This window comes from Dromiciops gliroides, chromosome 1, assembly GCF_019393635.1.
Source record: "Dromiciops gliroides isolate mDroGli1 chromosome 1, mDroGli1.pri, whole genome shotgun sequence".
Classification (NCBI taxonomy): Eukaryota; Metazoa; Chordata; class Mammalia; order Microbiotheria; family Microbiotheriidae; genus Dromiciops; species Dromiciops gliroides.
This window is the reverse complement of record NC_057861.1, coordinates 394,990,267-395,007,712: the sequence shown is the minus strand read 5'-3', so window position 1 is coordinate 395,007,712 and position 17,446 is coordinate 394,990,267. Positions and strand designations below refer to the sequence as shown.

Below are 17,446 nucleotides of genomic sequence, written 5' to 3'. Positions count from 1 at the left end.
GATAGGGTTTAAGTAAGCATTGCTGGCCACATGGTCCTGGTAACAGGCCATCTCACTGGAATCAAGTGAGAAAGGGAGAAATGTAAGGTGGACAATATCTATTTAACCACACACCTACTAATGGTACAGGCTTACTGCTCCTGCTGCTACTCTCATTCATTTTCCTTCTATTTCACAAAATTAGGAATTTGATTTGGGCTCCTCAGTCATGAGAAGATTAGTGACATAATTAGTAACAAAGGCAGCAATGGTTGTGGTAGAAGTTGTAGTTCATGGGAGGTAGGGATTGAGAAGAAACATAAACTGGGTCTAGATTCCCTCCACGAGTCAATCTCCAAGACTGACATTCCCAGTGAATACTGTGCCAGCTACCCCGGGGAGGAAATGGTAACTGTTGATCCAAGGCACTAGGAAGTTGGCTCAAAATCTCTTCACAAAGACTACAAAAATGCTGTTCTGAACCAGTTGTCTTCACAAAAGGGCAGCAAGCTACTATACAGCATCACCTGTGCTTGTCTACTGAAGCAGTCTAGACAATATTACCCATTTTTTTTATTATGAACCTAAGAAATAAAACAAGTATTTCCATGACATAGTGTAGATGATTGCAGATGAAACTGAAACTCCATTATGTACAACTTGCTAGTCATTTCAAATATATAATAGTTATCATGTAACTCCCCCCCTTTTTTCCACCCACGCCTTCCCTAGAGATGGTTAACTAGAGGAGCCTATTAAATCCACTCACTACCAACACTCTAACATAGGTTCAAGTGTAAGAAACTTAAACCTCTTGTTCCCTGAAAAAAGTTTGAGTTGATTAATACCATATAAGAATTAGTTCTCCATATCACCAACAAGTATTCAGAGACCAAACAGCTAATAAGCAAGTAACTTCAGAAAAAAAGAAAGGAATTATTGGCCATATTTGTAGAAACCTAGAAATTATATTTCCGTAAGATGCCGGAGAATTTCTTTCTGCCCATAGATGACCCCCCTAACACTGTCAGCAGTACACTCTCCAGCAATCTCGAAATTATCTGGCAACATGTAAACCACTGGATTAATATTTTTCCTCCATCACTTAGGCTTTTACAAATGTTACAAATCAACTGAGCATTGAGTAGTTCTATGCTTTATTTCCTTTTCCAGGCTTTTATTTCCAAAGATATATAAAGAGATAACTTTATATATCCAAAGATATATAAAGAGATAACTCAATGAAAAAGGCTCAAATGGGGAGGGTGAGGAACAAAAGAAGGCAAAAAGCAAGGGAAAATGGAAAAAAAGTAAATCCTCTACAAAATGGAAAACACAAGATGCTGGTTAACAGAGAAATGACCTTTGGTGCAATCCTGCTACATGTACTAGTCAAGTCCTTCCACTTCACTTTCACAGCTAAAAAGATCGCCATGGGCTTAGAAGCAAAACAGTCTTCTAGTGCAGTACCTCAAAGTGCTATAGGCCACATTACTATACACATGGATGTAATTATATCTTTTCCTTTGACTCTAACTACAGTATAATTAATCTCTCCTTGATTTCAAATTCATTTTGCATCAATGAACAGTGACTACTATTTCTAGATACTTATGCCCGAATGGTAATTTCTCTATTAGTTCTAATTTGCTTGGGATTTTTTTCTGTTGAATAACATTTCCCCAGCATATTTTTTGCATTAATGGTAGGCTATTCCCAGTTGCTTGTCATTATTCATCAACTTTCTCAGGAATAATACCAAAATTGCTTTTCCTCTTTATAGCACACACACTACTCAGGGAAGAAAACTTTTCCAAACACACATCATTATTCAAAATTCAACTGGGAGCCTCTTCCCACTGTCACTTACCTGCTGGACTCTGCAGATGTGATGGCAATTAGCGGAAGAATCTTCAGTGGAAGGCTCGTTGGCCTTTGTAGGTTCTCTGATTCACTTTTCAAGTCTGCTTGCTCCAGCTGTCTGAAGGCCAGTGGAGGAAGCTGGATATTCCGGCAGGAGAGCCTCCGTACTAGGTATGGCTCCATTCCTCGGAATGGATCTTCTCCCTCACTGCTGGAGTGGAGTGTTTCCTCAGATGCCTACAGAAGGAGTCCAAAGGAAGAAACTTGGTTAACAGTTGTTTCCAACGTTTCTTGTGGATTACTAGAGAAAAAAGGAGGTTTATTTTCTTTACTTAACTCTAAAGAGAAAGTGGTAATAGATTTAGGCAAGGAACTCTAGATGTAAATGCAGAATGGTAAGTGTACTTGCTGAGATTTGGAGGGGGATTGGTTATAATACCATTGGACACCAACAGGAGTCTTAGAACTTATGAGCTTTGCAACTGTGCTTAAAGTCTATAAACTTGGAGGCAAAACAAGATGTCTTTTCTCTTTCTTATTTAACATTTAGTAACAGCTAAGCCCCAGTGTTCTAGCAAAGAAGAAGGAAGAAACACATAAACAGTGAGGAGAAGGAAAAGAAGCAGAGGGAGAATGTATATGAGTTTTCTTTATATACACTTCAGTTCCTGGGAACTCTAAGGAACTACATGTTACATATCCATACCAGCAGATTTACTGTAAAGGAAAAGGAAAATATATGTGTATATATCTACTTATGTATATACACACATATGTACACATACAGATCTTAGAAGCCAATTTATCATCAATCTAATTCCTCACTTATTTCCTCCAAAGAAGGATCAGAAAAGATAACAAGAAAGGTGATGATCTGGCTGAATGATAGTAACATCAAAGTCCAATTTTCCAGAAATTGTCTGCATATCAAAGCAAGAGAAATAAAGGATGATAAAGGAATTATGTTGGATATACATTAGATAGATAATTACTGAAATAATAGAACATATGTAAAGAGAAGTTATATCTACTAAACTGATGGAAAGATGCACATCAGTAACAAATTGTTAATTTTACATACACACACGTGAACACACACAGGTGCACGCACATACACACACACATACCCCTAGGTAGCACAGTGGAAAAAACACTGCACTTGGAGTCAGAAAGACCTGGGTTCAAATCTGACCTCAGACACTTAATAGCTATGTCACCCTAAGCCTATTTCTTCAACTGCAATAATAATAATAATAATAATAATAATAATAATAATAATAATAATAATAATAATAATAATAATAATACCTCCCTCCCTAATTGTTATGAGGATGAAATGAGATTATATATAAACCAATGGGTAAATATGAATTATTATTGTATAAAGTCATTATAGTTATTTTTATTATATAACTTGCTTCACAATAACCCAATGAAATAGGTAGAGAAATATTATTATACTCATTTTACCTATGAAGAAGCTAAAGCCCAGAGTAGTGGTTTGACCTGACTAGTTATCAGCCACGGGTAATAACTCCTGGGCTCACATACAGAGCTCTGACTCCAAGAGCAATGGTGCTCTTTTCATACCATATTTAGCATGTGCTATGTGCACAGCACTGTGATGAGGACTAAGAAAGACACAAAAATGCCTAAGAAGGGCCTTAACCCAAGACACTTAATCTTAGATATGAAATAATACATGTTCATTAATCAATTCTATTAATTTATCAAGAATGTATTATATCTTGTGTTAAACTAGGTACTGTGCTTAGTAATGAAGATATCCAGACAAAAAAGAATCTATTCCGATTCTCAAGGAGCTTATATTAGCTTCTAAATGAACCAGAATAAAATTTGTCCTTTCTGGACAAATAAAGGAATCAGTCTACAAAAGCACCCCAGATAAAAACTATCCAAACCAAAGCAAAACAAAACAAAACAAAAAACCAAATTGGCAATGACATCCTAGTATCTTTTTCCAAGAGCTTAGAGACCACGAACATAGACTTTATAAAACTGCAGCAAAGGCACTTTATAGAACACAGATTCCAGGAAATAAGATTGAATGACTCTTATTTTCTATTGACAGGACAGCCTCCAAAGTCATCTATTCAACTTCTTGTTTGACAACTAATTCTATTAAAATCTATAAACACATGAGTCAGCTTCAACAACAACAAAAAAATTCCTACCCATTTAATTTCCTACATTGGAAAGAATAAGAAAATAAAAGTTCATATCCTAAGATTTTCTATCTGGAGGAAAAAGTGCACTGAATCATAGAATCTGAGATTTGGAAGAGACTTCAGAGGCAATCAATCAATCAACCAGTCAACAAACATTTATTAAGAACTTCTCTTTTGGACCAGGCACTGTGATAGGTGCTGGGGGGTAATATAGAATCCCTACTTTCAAGGATCTTACATTCCAATGAGGGAGACATTTAGTAGATACAGAATAAAGAGAATAAATACAAATGTCCATCAAATGGGGAATGGCTGGACTAGTTGTGGTATGTGATTGTGATGGAGTTCTACTGTGCTATAAGAAATGATGAGCTCAATGACCTTAGAAAAACACAGCTAGGTGGTGCAGTGGCTAGAACACCAGTCCTGGAGTCAGGAGTACCTGAGTTCAAATCCGGCCTCAGACACTTAACACTTACTAGCTGTGTGACTCTGGGAAAGTCACTTAACCCCAACTGCCTCACAAAAACAAAACAAAACAAAACAAAAAAAATGGGTAGACTTGCACAAAATAATTAAGAGTGAAATGAATAGAACCAAGAGAATGTAACAGCAATATTATTTGTAGAATGACTTTGAGTGAATAAGTTACTTCAACTATTATAAATACCCAGATTAACTACAAAGGACATATGAAGGAAGACACTCTCTCCATCCAGAGAACTGATAAGTAGAAGTATGTATAGAATGATTTTACATAAGCACACACATATTTGCACCTAATGGTAGCCATTTCTAGGGTGGGAGGGGAAGGGAAGAAAAAAAAGAAAGAAAAAGAAAATTACACGATAACTATTATGTATTTAAATGTAATAGCAAGTTGTATATAATAGACCATGGTCAAATTATTTAACATCTCCTGACCTCACTTTTTTCATATGTAAAACAGAATTAAGAATAGCACTTACCTCCTAAACAGGAGAGTATAAAGTCAGGTGATGTTTGTAAAAGTGCTTTGCAATCGAAAAATGCCATAAGATGGCTATTTTACTATTATCTATAATAATATAGAATATGGAATATGTTCTATAAATATATAATTTGTATTTATAATACATTTGCATGTATAATTTTATATAATGTTTTATATATAATAAATATAATACATAACAATATAGTAATAACATAAAACAATGACCACACTATTATTGAGTAAATATATATTTTCATTATTGACATAGCTGCTGTGATCCCTAGGAAACCTTAGTCCTAGGAAATTTCCAACTATTCATGATAAAATAAGGCAGAAAGCTGTGCTGGTGAATTGAATTTTAATCTGTTATAGAGTAATGAATGAAATCCTCCCTGACAATTAGCCTTTTTATTAGGAATGACTGAAAGGAAAAAAAAATCAATGGAATATATATCAATGCCTCAAAACAGACTCACGTATTTGAATGACATATCAAAGCAATTAGATTTCATAGTAATTAGCAGGAGGGTTTGATAGTGGTTTAGAAGGAGGAGTTCGTGGAAACGAGTGAGGATGCTATAATGTGAAGGAAATTGGGAGTAGAATCAGGTGCCCTGGATTTTAGACCTGGAAAGTAACTTCCCCTCTCTGGGCTTCAGATTTCTACATGTTGAATGAATGTTCAATTAGATGATTTTTCCAAGTTCCTTCTAGGACTGACAATGTATAATGAAATACAATTATGTATACTTTCTTTTGCTTCCTTAACCTATCATTCAGCCTAGGCCAAGTAATTCTTTATGCATTTATACTTTCTTCCCAACTAGAGAGGAAGATATTCTATGGCTTACAACTGTGCAGCATAACTGGAAGAAAACAAAAAGATGGGCCATTATTTTAAGAAGAAGCTTTTGGGGATGGAGGGGATATCTAGCCAAGAATCAGTACGAGCTGAATAAAATCCTACAGTGGAAAAAAAAAATCAACTTTCAATGGACCTGAGACTGCCTGGTGGCACATGAAATACATAAGATCTCAGAACAATGAGAATTATTCCATGTGTATTAAAAAAACAGTTAGGGGGCAGCTAGGTGGCACAGTGGATAGAGCACCAGCCCTGAATTCAGGAGGACCTGAGTTCAAATCTGGCCTCAGACACTTAACACTTACTAGCTGTGTGACCCTGGGCAAGTCACTTAACCCCAATTGCTTCACCAAAACAAAACATAACAAAACAGTTAGGAATATAGTTCAAGAGAGAGAATTGTAGAATCAGAGAATTATAGAATCAGAGTTGGATAACAATAATTAGAGTTGGTACAAAGAAAGATCAAATGCAACAACACAGGTATTTTATAAAATCTCAAGGATGATGCAAATTTGAATTCCCTTCCCCTTATAATCCTAGTCTCCAAGCAAGGACTTAAAAATAGCTAACAATTACTGTCACTGGAACTGGGCAGCAGTTAGTTATCAAGTTTGATAGATCTCAGCCAACTCTCTATCACATCCTGGCTCTATTTTCCATGAAGATAACCTTTCTTCTAATTGACATGTCAGATCTCTCTTTGGCTACCTCTGCACTCTTCAATAGGAAATCATGAAACATTGCGATGTGTAGTCCCTTTTTGAAAGCTGCAAAAGATTTCCTTGCACTTAACGTCATTGATCGATTCTCCTTTTCATTTCATAAAACACGTGATGCAGCTTCTTTCTCAGAAGGTTCAGATCCAAACTTTGTGTTGGGGAGAAATCCCCAACAACCTCATAACCGTTATCAATCATCAGTAGTTCAATATTCTGTGTTCTCCCACCATCCAACATTTTGACATGGCTGAAGATAGTCTTTCCCTTCCTCAGAAATTGTTCCTTTCTGGTTTCTTTCTTGAGTCATTTCTTCCATCTTATAAAGGACATCTTTATCCTCTTTAATATACTAGAATTTGCAGAGATGGCCCTCCTGCACTCCTGCCCATTGATCTCTAACAGGGACAACAATTTAAAGTACATGTAAATAACAAACATAACATTATGCATGCAAATCAGTGGAACACCCTTTTTTCCCCTTCATTTCTTGAATGAAAATTAAAACTGAGGTTAAGGTGCACATGTGGAGCTATTTGATATTTTTTGATTATCTGGAAAACTTCTCTTGCTTTGTGATTCAGTAAATTCCCAGTTTGCCCTATCTGTTCACTGACACTAGGTGGCAAATGATGATTTTTTTTTTTTTTTTGCTGATCTATTTCTTAAATTAAAATTATTTTTCTCTTATCTCCCAGTGATATGGAAATAAGGAGAAGTATACATTATTAGTATTTTATCCCTAAAAAAGGATATAAACGTACCACAAATCATCTTATGGCGTACAGCTCACAAATCAAAGCAAAATGGAATTTGTCCTAAGGCCCTTTGATATTGAACAGGGAATTATATTAACTCAGTCAATGGGTAATCTGTATACTGTTTTACGAAAGATACTGCAACAAAATGAATTTCTTATAAAAACGAAAAAAAATTAGCTCAGATTTAATGTCTAGTTAGAAAGTAACTCTCAAAATGCTACATAATTTAATGCAAATATAATTTCTGGACAGGTAAACAATTCTAAAGTGATTCAAAGAGATCTAAGTCACAATGCACTTTCCAAAGCCACTGAGACAATTCCATCATTGAAATCTTTAAAAATTTCCTAAATGGGATAGAGGAATTTGTCATCCATGAATACTACACTGTTTCTCTCAATCAGAATGGCTTTCTGAAGCCCTAGGGCTCAATTAATCTACTCCTATAGCTTTGAAGCTCCAACCAAGCTCCAGTTTATGTGCATAAATCGCAGATATAGAAGAAAAATGATGACTGCATTCCTTTATCAGTTAACTATCTCGTAATTGATGTTGTCCATAAAAACTACAGTTGGGGTGGGGAGGAGTCAAACCTATGTTGTGGGTCTCTAATGGAAAAGAACATATAATATTGCTATTTTCTAGAAAACATATTCATAAAACATAGGGCCACTGCATTTTATATATCCTGTGCTCACCTCTCACTGCTCATTTCTCTCTCCTCCCTCTCTTTCTCCCTCCCCTTCCTTTCTCCTTTCTCCTCTTCTTTCTTATGCCCTTTCTCTCAAAATATTGGAAATAGGTAATACATAAACCCTTTTTCTTAAAAAGGAAGAGTTTCTCCCATAATATAGTGGGAAGTAAGTAAAAGGGGGGTAAAGGAGAGGTTAGGGAAAAGTAGGTCAAGTGGGTGATGCATCAAAGACAGCCTTCCCTACTTCCCCTTTATGCCTAAGGTTGGTCATGAAAATGAAGTCAATGCTATCTGATTTCCACACCTCATGGGAAGATTATGAGGACTGATTAAAAACAAATCTATAAATTTCTTAGAATTCTTCTGAGACAATTCTTGTGCATATAGAAGGTGCTGGTGTTATCATTATAATAGTCTAAGGTTATGCTGCACTGGTCTGTGACAGGAATCCCTCCATTGTTCATTATCTGTACTATAAAGAAAAAAGATGATTCATAGATCTAATCCCATTGCTAAGTAGACACTAACCTATATACAATTAGTAACTTCTTACTCTCCTTTGTCCCTAAAGCCAAATACTCAGGGGCAAATCCTATCCCTTGTAAATAGTGTTTAGCAAAATAATCAATTACCATAGTTTCAACCTGCAATGTGACAACTGCCCAGAATTTTATAAGCTATTGCTTTTCAGAGTTAGCTCACACCCCCTTAGAATTGCATTCCAAAGATATTCATCCTTGGCTCTCAAGATATGGGTCTTTAGGCATTTCTTTCCTTCAAGGACAGATAGCAATTTTTGCTTTCTTTCTCTGAGTCCCAGAATATTCACATTGCCAAGGTTTTCCCATAAAGAGGGCAAGGCATTTCTGCAAAACAAATGCAAACAAGCACCAAGAACTGTGGGGCTTTCTTCTCAGTCATTTTAATTCCTGAGTAATCTTTTCTAGAGCAGTTATAAGACCATTTTTCACACCACCTCCAACAATGCAAATTGAAACCAGACCTCAGTGGTTTGATTTGTTGTCCTGGGTCTGGTTGAAGGATAGAATAACACATCACCTCAAAGCTTAAGGCAACAGAGATATTATAAGTTAGATTACAATATCCAGGAAGGATAATGCACCCTCACCACATCAGAATGATTAACTCTTTCATAGCAGGGATGTAGCACAGGGAAGCTGGTTAACAGAGAAGCCAAAATGGGGACAAAATGCAGGTCTAAGTGTGTCCACTGTTGTGTCCACATGATGGAGAAAAAAAATGACATTGATTTTTTTTAGAAATCAGTCAAGCTAATTATTTGATGATGTATTCAGGGGCAGAGGAGATGTTTAGCCTAAATTTGTATCTTTCACATTGCTTCGTGGATTACATGTTAACAACCTAGACAAGCAAACACACTCAGCCACACTAGATCTATGATAAGGTGCAAAATACTCTCATTCCATTTCATTTGTCTATATGGAATGTAACAAGCTGAGCATGAGTACAAATAACTGGTTTATCTGAAAGGCTTTTAACAGTTGCCTATGCTTATCAATGTGAGCATAAAACACATTTCCATCTATATTTCCTTGAAGTCCTGGATTGCTAATTTTAGTAATGTTCCTAGTTTTATATGCATATACAATACATATTAATACATACACACACAACACACAATGCACACATACATACACACATACTACATACCCATGTACCTACACACATATACACATACATATGTGTATACATGCATATACACATACACGCATAAATTTTGTAGTCTGTTTTGTTTTACTGCCTGTGGGGTCCAGCTGGATTCAACACTTTATGGTGTTGAAGAGATAGACTTTAAGTTAAACCAAGGTACACATCTCAAGGCTGGGGGTGGATACTGTATCTAGTCCTCTAGTTTTAGAAAAAAAAAATTTCACTGACTTTAGTGTCAATGGATCTGAATTTGAATTTGGACTCTTTTAGTGATTATTCTATATTAAGCAAATCACTTAAATTATCTGGGAGACAGTTTATACATTTATCTGCAAAATATGAGATTCTATGATTTAGTTCTTTTCCAGTTTAAATCATGTGATTGTATTCAGTATCTGCCCATTCATCTAAAACTTGGTTTTAGACATAATATAAATAAACTAAGTGACTTCTTTCATACTGTCTTAAACTTAGCTTCAAAGGTATATATCATTTGACAGTATTTTAATATCTTGTTTTAAAATAGTAGCTGGAGGGAAAAATATGAGTGACTGTGATATGGTGGAAGGAACACAAGACTTATAGTGAGATTCGAAATCTGACTCACATTCCCTAAAAAATGTATGACCTGGGGGGCTGCTAGGTGGTGCAGAGGATAAAGCACCGGCCCTGGATTCAGGAGGACCTGAGTTCAAATCCAGCCTCAGACGCTTGACACTTACTAGCTGTGTGACCCTAGGTAAGTCACTTAACCCTCATTGCCCTGCAAAAACAACAAAAAAAGCATGACCTTGGGTAAGTTACTTGACATTAGACTGTCTCAGTCTCCCCATCTGTAAAGTGAGTACAATACTTGGACTAAATGCTCCACTGGGCTACTTCAAATGTGAGTGTATGAAAAAAAGCACCCTTTAAATCTTGCTGTCCACGCGGAAATGTTGATGTTGTTTTTTGTCCTTCATTCTCAAAGTGGACCATGACATTGGGGGTGATGTCATGACTTGCACTGAATTGGATTTAAGTGAGGGAGGGCTGTTCAAGGTCACCAACTTCAATTTATCCTGTAGAGCCATTTGGGTCTGATGGCAAGATATACATCAGGACAGTTGGAGATGGCCCTAGATGTTTCTTTAAGGTAATTGGGGTTAAGTGACTTGCCCAGGGTTGCACAGCTAGTAAGTGTCTGAGATGAGATGTGAAATATTATTAGGCCTGTAGCAGAGACCCAGCTTCCATAGGCTTAGATTGTCTTCATTCATTATCATTTGCAAACTTGGGAAATCCTAAACCCCAGAGACTTTTGGAGGTTATTGGAGAGATAACTGTAGCTGGCTAATGTTCTAATATCAGAGACTGAAAACATGGAAGTTTATAGACTGCTTACCATAAGCTAGGGTGAGGTACTTTGACAGAGAGACCAAAGTTCCTCAATTAGAAAGAGAGGTCCAAGAAAAGATTAAACCTGATGGTTGGAACTAACTGGTAGGACTCTTGTGCTCTAGGGTACTAGCCTCACTCTCATTGGGAGGTAAGAATTCCCAGTAGTCAAGATTTTAAGGAAAGAGGGTTTTTGCTGCCCTAAAAAAAAAAAAAGAACAGGAGAAAGCCTCTAAGATTTACTTAAGCCGAAAGAGCTCTTTCCTTAAATGGGAAGCCAAGGATTTTACCCAGAAATTCAAGACAGCATAATCTCCAACACAGCAGCATCTAAGGGGAGACATGTGCAGATGAGCAGCGTCTGGAAGAGATTAGAGTCAAGTGGTGTTCAGTAGAAGAAAGACCACATATCTATCAGGGACTTTCGAGACCAGTGGGTTGTATTCCTAGTGGGAGCAGCCTGATGACATCACTGTAAGACAGCTGGGGCCCTGCAGCATCTGAGATGTGATTGACCCCATCTCCCACATACTCTAACTACAAATGGATATGTGGGCTCCTCCCTTCACATGCAATGGCTCCATGTGCTCCCCACATATTTCTCTATGTGTATTCACTTACCATTAATGCTGTGTGTATTTGTATGCAAGGGGGCCTCATTCTTATAGGAAAAAAATGGTTACTTTTCTTACTTTACCATTTAATTAAATGCTTTTGCTTTTAACTAACTGTGTCCTCTGACTATTAAAAGAAAACAATTCAATTAGGGCTTGTGAATTACATTTTATTAAAGGTAGACACACAGAGTACTTTGGGCCAAGGATAAAGGAGGAGCTACACTTTGAGTTCAAAGGGACTTGGGGTACAGAATGAGCCTGGAGGCAATACATGTGGATCAAAGGAGATAATGTAAGGGCAGTTAGGTGGTGCAGTAGATAAAGCACTGGCCCTGGATTCAGGAGGACCTGAGTTCAAATCTGGCCTCAGACACTTGACACTTACTAGCTGTGTGACCCTGGGTAAGTCACTTAACCCCAATTGCCCCGCAAAAAAAAAAAAAAAGAAAGAAAAAGAAAAAAGAAAGAGGGGGCAGCTAGGTGGTGCAGTGGGTAAAACACAGGCCCTGGATTCAGGAGGACCTGAGTTCAAGTCTGATCTCATACACTTGGCACTTACTAGCTGTGTGACCCTGGGCAAGTCACTGCAAAAAAAGGAGATAATATAAATGATAGCTCTCATTTATATAGAAATCTTATAGTTGCAAAGTTACACACATTTTCTCATCATGACCCTCACAACAATCCTGTGAAATGAGTAATATTATACCCATTTTACAGCTGAGGAGATTGAGGTTCAAAGAGATTAAATGGTTTGTCAATATTTATATAGATAGCAACTGAGACAGAATTAAATGTGGGTGTCTCTAGACTCCAAACCCAGCATGCTTTCTATTACATTCTATTACTGCCTCTCCTAAGACAAGAAACTGTTGTTGTTGAAATCAACAACAATGAGTCATAGTTGACTTTTTGTAACCCTATGGACCACAGTACTCCAGGCCCTCTATCCTCTACTCTTTCCTGAATCACGTTCATTACTTCCATGACACTATCCATCTCATCCTCCCTTCTTCTTTTACCTTCAATCTTTTTCCAAATCACGTTGTTGTTGTTTTTTCCCAATGAATCCTGTCTTCTCATTATTTGGTCAAAGTATTTAAGCTTTAGCTTTAGTATTTGTCCTTCCAATGAATAATCCGAATTAATGTCTTTAAGTATTGACTGATTTGATCTTGATGTCCAAGGAATTCTCCAGGACCACAATTCAAGTGTAGATTCTGCAGTCCTCAGCTTTCCTTAAAAGTCCATCTCTCACAGCCACACATTAGTACTGGAAAAAACAGAGCTTTGTCAGCAAGGTGATGTCTCTGCTGTTTGGTATGCTGTGCAGATTTTAGCATGGCTTTCCTTCCAAGAAGCAACGGTCTTTTAATTTCATGGCTGGAGTCACTGTATGCAGTGTTCTTTGAGTCCAAGAATATAAAATCTGAAACTGCCTCCATTTCTTTTCCCTCTATTTATTAGGAAGTGATAAGACCAGTTTCCAAGATATATTATTTTTTTTATATTAAATTCCAAGCCAGCTTTTACACTCTTCCCTTTCACGCTCATAAAGAGGTTTCTTAATTCTTCTTCACCTCCTGTCATCAGCGTGGTATTGTCTACACATCTAAGGTTGCTGATTATTTCTCCCAAGAAACTTATTTCAGGCCTTTGATTTGTCTAGCTTGGCATGATGTGCAATATACTCTGCATGTAAGTTAAATCAATAATCTTCTGATGTCATATCTTTTATCATTTTAATATTGTCTATGGGGATTTCTTGGCAAAGATACTGGTAAGGTTTGCCATTGACTTCTCAAGTAGACCACCTTTTGTCTGAACTCTCCACAGTGACCTGTCCATCTTGGGTAACCTGCACAGTGTAGCTTTTAGTTTTATTGAGCTACACAAGCCCTTTTTGCCACTACAAGGCAGTGATCCAGGAGGGGAAATGTTTTGCTAAAGGAAGGCAATTTATATATGTAAAAGTAAGTTGTCCCAATACTGGGACCAAGTGCAGAGAGGCAAAGATTATATTTAAGAGATTAGATGCTGGGTAAAAGATAAGAAGGAGTTTGATCCATGCATCTAAGAAGTGAGTTTGTTAATCTATTCTTAGACATGACTTGTATTTTACTCATATATCATAATGGGTATATGAAAAGAAAACTATGAAATCTTATTAATTATAATGATAACAATAGCTAGTATTTATATGGTATTTAAGGGTTTGCAAAGGACTTTATATGTTATCTCATTTGTCTCTCACAACAACCCTATGAGGCAGGGACCATATTATCCCCATTTTACAGATGAAAAAACTGTAGTTGAGCAAATTAAGTGAATTGTTCAGGGTCACAGAATTAGTAAGTATCTGAGGATGGATTTTAACTTAGATCTTCCTGTATTCCAGTCTAGTAGTATATCCACTCTACCACCCAATAAATGACAGCCATATCTCTATTTCATACTTATTGCAAATATAAAAAGAAGGAAAATAGTAGGGAGTATAAATAACTTACTCATTAGTCAACAAATATTTATTAAGCACCAACAGTGAGTAAAATGAAATGTCTATTTCTTTTAAAATAGACCATTATATGTTGATTTTTTTCTTTCTGCCACAAGGTTCATAAAGTCTAGAACTTAAAGAGAATTAGTTTAGTTCAAGCCCTCACTTACCAAAGTCCGTCCACTGCTGAATATACCTGAATGCAGCTGCAGAAAAGGAGAACCAAACAGGGAAGATGGCTTACACAGTCTAGAATCAAATCGAAGTGTCTGACTCCCAATCTATGAGAAGTAGATTTTACAGTCTTTTATATTTCATGTCAAAATATCTACTTGCCTCTCGGCCAGCCTCCCTGACTCACCTCTTTTTTCATTCTTTCCACTCATAAATTCTCAGAAGAGCTATCACTTCTTTAAATCTAAGAATAAGCTAAGAGTTTCATCTACTAATTAATATGATCTAAAATTTATTTTAAAAATAAAACTAGATTAGCTATCTTAAAGGAGGAGAGAAAAGGAATTATTAGGAAAGGACAGACTCAATAAACAGAGCTAAAGATCGGTTTGTTGGTACACTGAGCAGTGGATAGACTTTAGAAACTTTAAAGCACTATATAGCCAGGAATGACTTTCTGTGAATGAAAAAGAATTTCAACAAACATTAAAAACAACTCAGATGCCATTAACATTAGAACCACAGAACCCAAGCAGCTTTCCAGGAATTGAGTTTCCCCAGGTCACTGATTTTTCCTGCCACAGATGTGCCATGGATTGCTATGAAACTGGTGAGTGTAGGAAGCTCTGACGCAAACTCGACAATTGGATAAAAATGTTTGTGTCCTGACAAACTATTCTGCACTTCTTCACAAGCTTGGGATAGTGGATAACATGACACATACAAACTAGCCACGTTTTAAAATGTCATCCACCTATTAATGCCTCAGGTGCATTGTTGACTAAAATTTCTGAACAAAACCAATAGATGATTTTTTAAGTGGCTTTAAAACAAATCTAGCATCTGTAGTCAGCCAAGCATGTGTGCATGAATATGTGTTTCCTTTTTAACATACTTCCCCTCCATGCTGCTCTAATTACTCATCTCTAATTGCAGAGCCGTTCCTTCTCTGAATCACGAATTTAAAGTGTCGTACACTATTCAGAAAATTTCAATGGAAATAGAACATATGTCCTAATAATACATGATAGCACAAGCTTGGGGATGAATGGTCAGCCTGCAGAAAGACAGAGACTCCAAAAGGTTGGGGGAAATTCTTGACTTCAGCAATTGAGACCCAGACAGTAAAAGAAGCAATTACAGCATCTCTCTTTGAGTGAGATAGCATTGAATATCACAGGTTTCTATTTTGAAGAAGATTGTTGGGAACCAGAGAATGGAAGCCTTGGCCCCAAATAGAACAAAAGTAATTATTAAGTACAGGATAATTTTTCAAATTTTTTATCGGTTGTACCATTGAGAAAACATAATGATACAGTGGTATAGTGGACAGAGAGCTGGACTTGGAAAAGGAAGATCTAGTTAAAATCCTGCCCCAAATTCTTATTAGCTGTGTGGCTCTGGACAAATCATTCAACCTCTCTCAGCCTCCGTTTCCTTATATGCAAAATGGGGGCAAATAATAGTACCTCCCAGTATGCTTATGTCAAGCAAATGGGAGAATATCTGGAAAGTACTTTGCAAACCTTAAAGTGTTATACAACTGCTAGCTATTGTTGTTGGTATTATTATTACCAGTGCAGAACTGAGCCACAGGCAACTTCATAACATAACATTGCGTGGGAAGCCTGACAGTAGGCAAAGATATATTTTCAGGAAAATAGAGACTAAACCTGAAGAATGAGGCTGTTACCAGGTTTGCATGCTTGCCCTGGATTTTTCACAGTGGCTTAAGGAGTTCCCTGATTGTCTGACTCATCTCATCAGCTAGGAATTCCCATTTGCTGTTTTTCTGGGCTTGGTCCTATCCAAATTGTAAAACGATCCCCACCCCCCCTTACCAGACAGTTTGTAGGCAGTCCATAGATCAGGGTGACAGTCTTTGGCAAAATAACAAGTTCTCTCTACTGGCTCTGGGCCATTGCTCAGACAATCTCTCAACCTCCCATATATTTCCTTCCCCCCTAGTTCTCTTAGAATCTCTCTGTTGTTTTGTCGATTAGTCATGTCCTGTTCTTTCTGACACCATTTGGGATTTTCTTGGTAAAGGTACTGGAATGGTTTGCCATTTCTTTCTCCAGCTCATTTTCCAGGGGAGGAATCTGAGGCAAAAATGACTTGGTCAAGATCACACAGCTATTAAGTGTCTTAGGTCAGATTTGAAATCAGGTTATCCTGATTCCAAAGCCCAACTCCCAGGCTAATTCGCCCCCTCCTAAGGTAGAAAGAGTAGACTTTTCAAGCACTAAATTCCTCTGGCCACATCCAGTGCAAGGTCCCTATTTCCTTCACAAACCATCTCTTTTCACCTATTGGAACATTTATTAATGGAACACCATTACTGCAGCAAGACCTCCTTCCTTCCTCCACTGCTTCAATCCTCCTACCTCCTCCTCACCTACTCCCCAGCAGGCTCTTCTCTTTCTGAGAAAACAAGTCACCTTCCCCTCATTGCTAGCCCTAGATTTGACCCTAACACATCACATATTCTTCTCTATCTCTGCTTCCCTTCCTGCTGCCATATTTTAATGTAGTTTCTCTCTCTCTCTCTCTCTCTCTCTGTATATGTCTCTGTCTCTGTGTTTCTATCTCTGTCTGTCTGTCTCTCTCATGCTGGAGAAGGAAATTGCAAACCATTTCAGTATCTTTACCAAGAAACTCCCCCGCCCCCTCCACACACAACCATCACGGATTCACTTGTAGTCAGAATGTTGCCACGTTCTATTCATAATGCCCAGGTGTGCCTCTTCAACAGTACCTCCACCAGACTTCCACCTTCATCCCTGTCTCCCTGTGTTCATTTAGAAAGAAGTCTTTTACTGGTTTCCCTGCTGTCACTGCTACTGTCCTTGGCTGCTGCATTTATTTGCTCTTGTGTTTCTGTTGTCTGGGATGTTCAAGAAACAAATAATCTCTTCAGTTTTGGCTTTCTTTCTAAAAAAATGTATCAAAGGCCTCTTTATTATTGAATGTTCATTTTTTTCATGTATACTTAAGCTTAGATTTGCAGCATAGGTCACCCTGGGGTGCATCCTAGGTTCCAGTC

General features: G+C 37.3%; 1 protein-coding gene across 1 annotated transcript in view; it reads right to left on the bottom strand.

Moving 5' to 3' along the window:
* Positions 1 to 17,446, bottom strand: part of PDE4D (phosphodiesterase 4D) — a 1,961,234-nt gene that overhangs the window by 1,246,905 nt on the left and 696,883 nt on the right. The window contains exon 5 of the mRNA XM_043987008.1: positions 1,850 to 2,079. The gene's annotated coding sequence lies outside the window, so the exon portion shown is untranslated. The remainder of the gene's footprint in view (positions 1 to 1,849; positions 2,080 to 17,446) is intronic.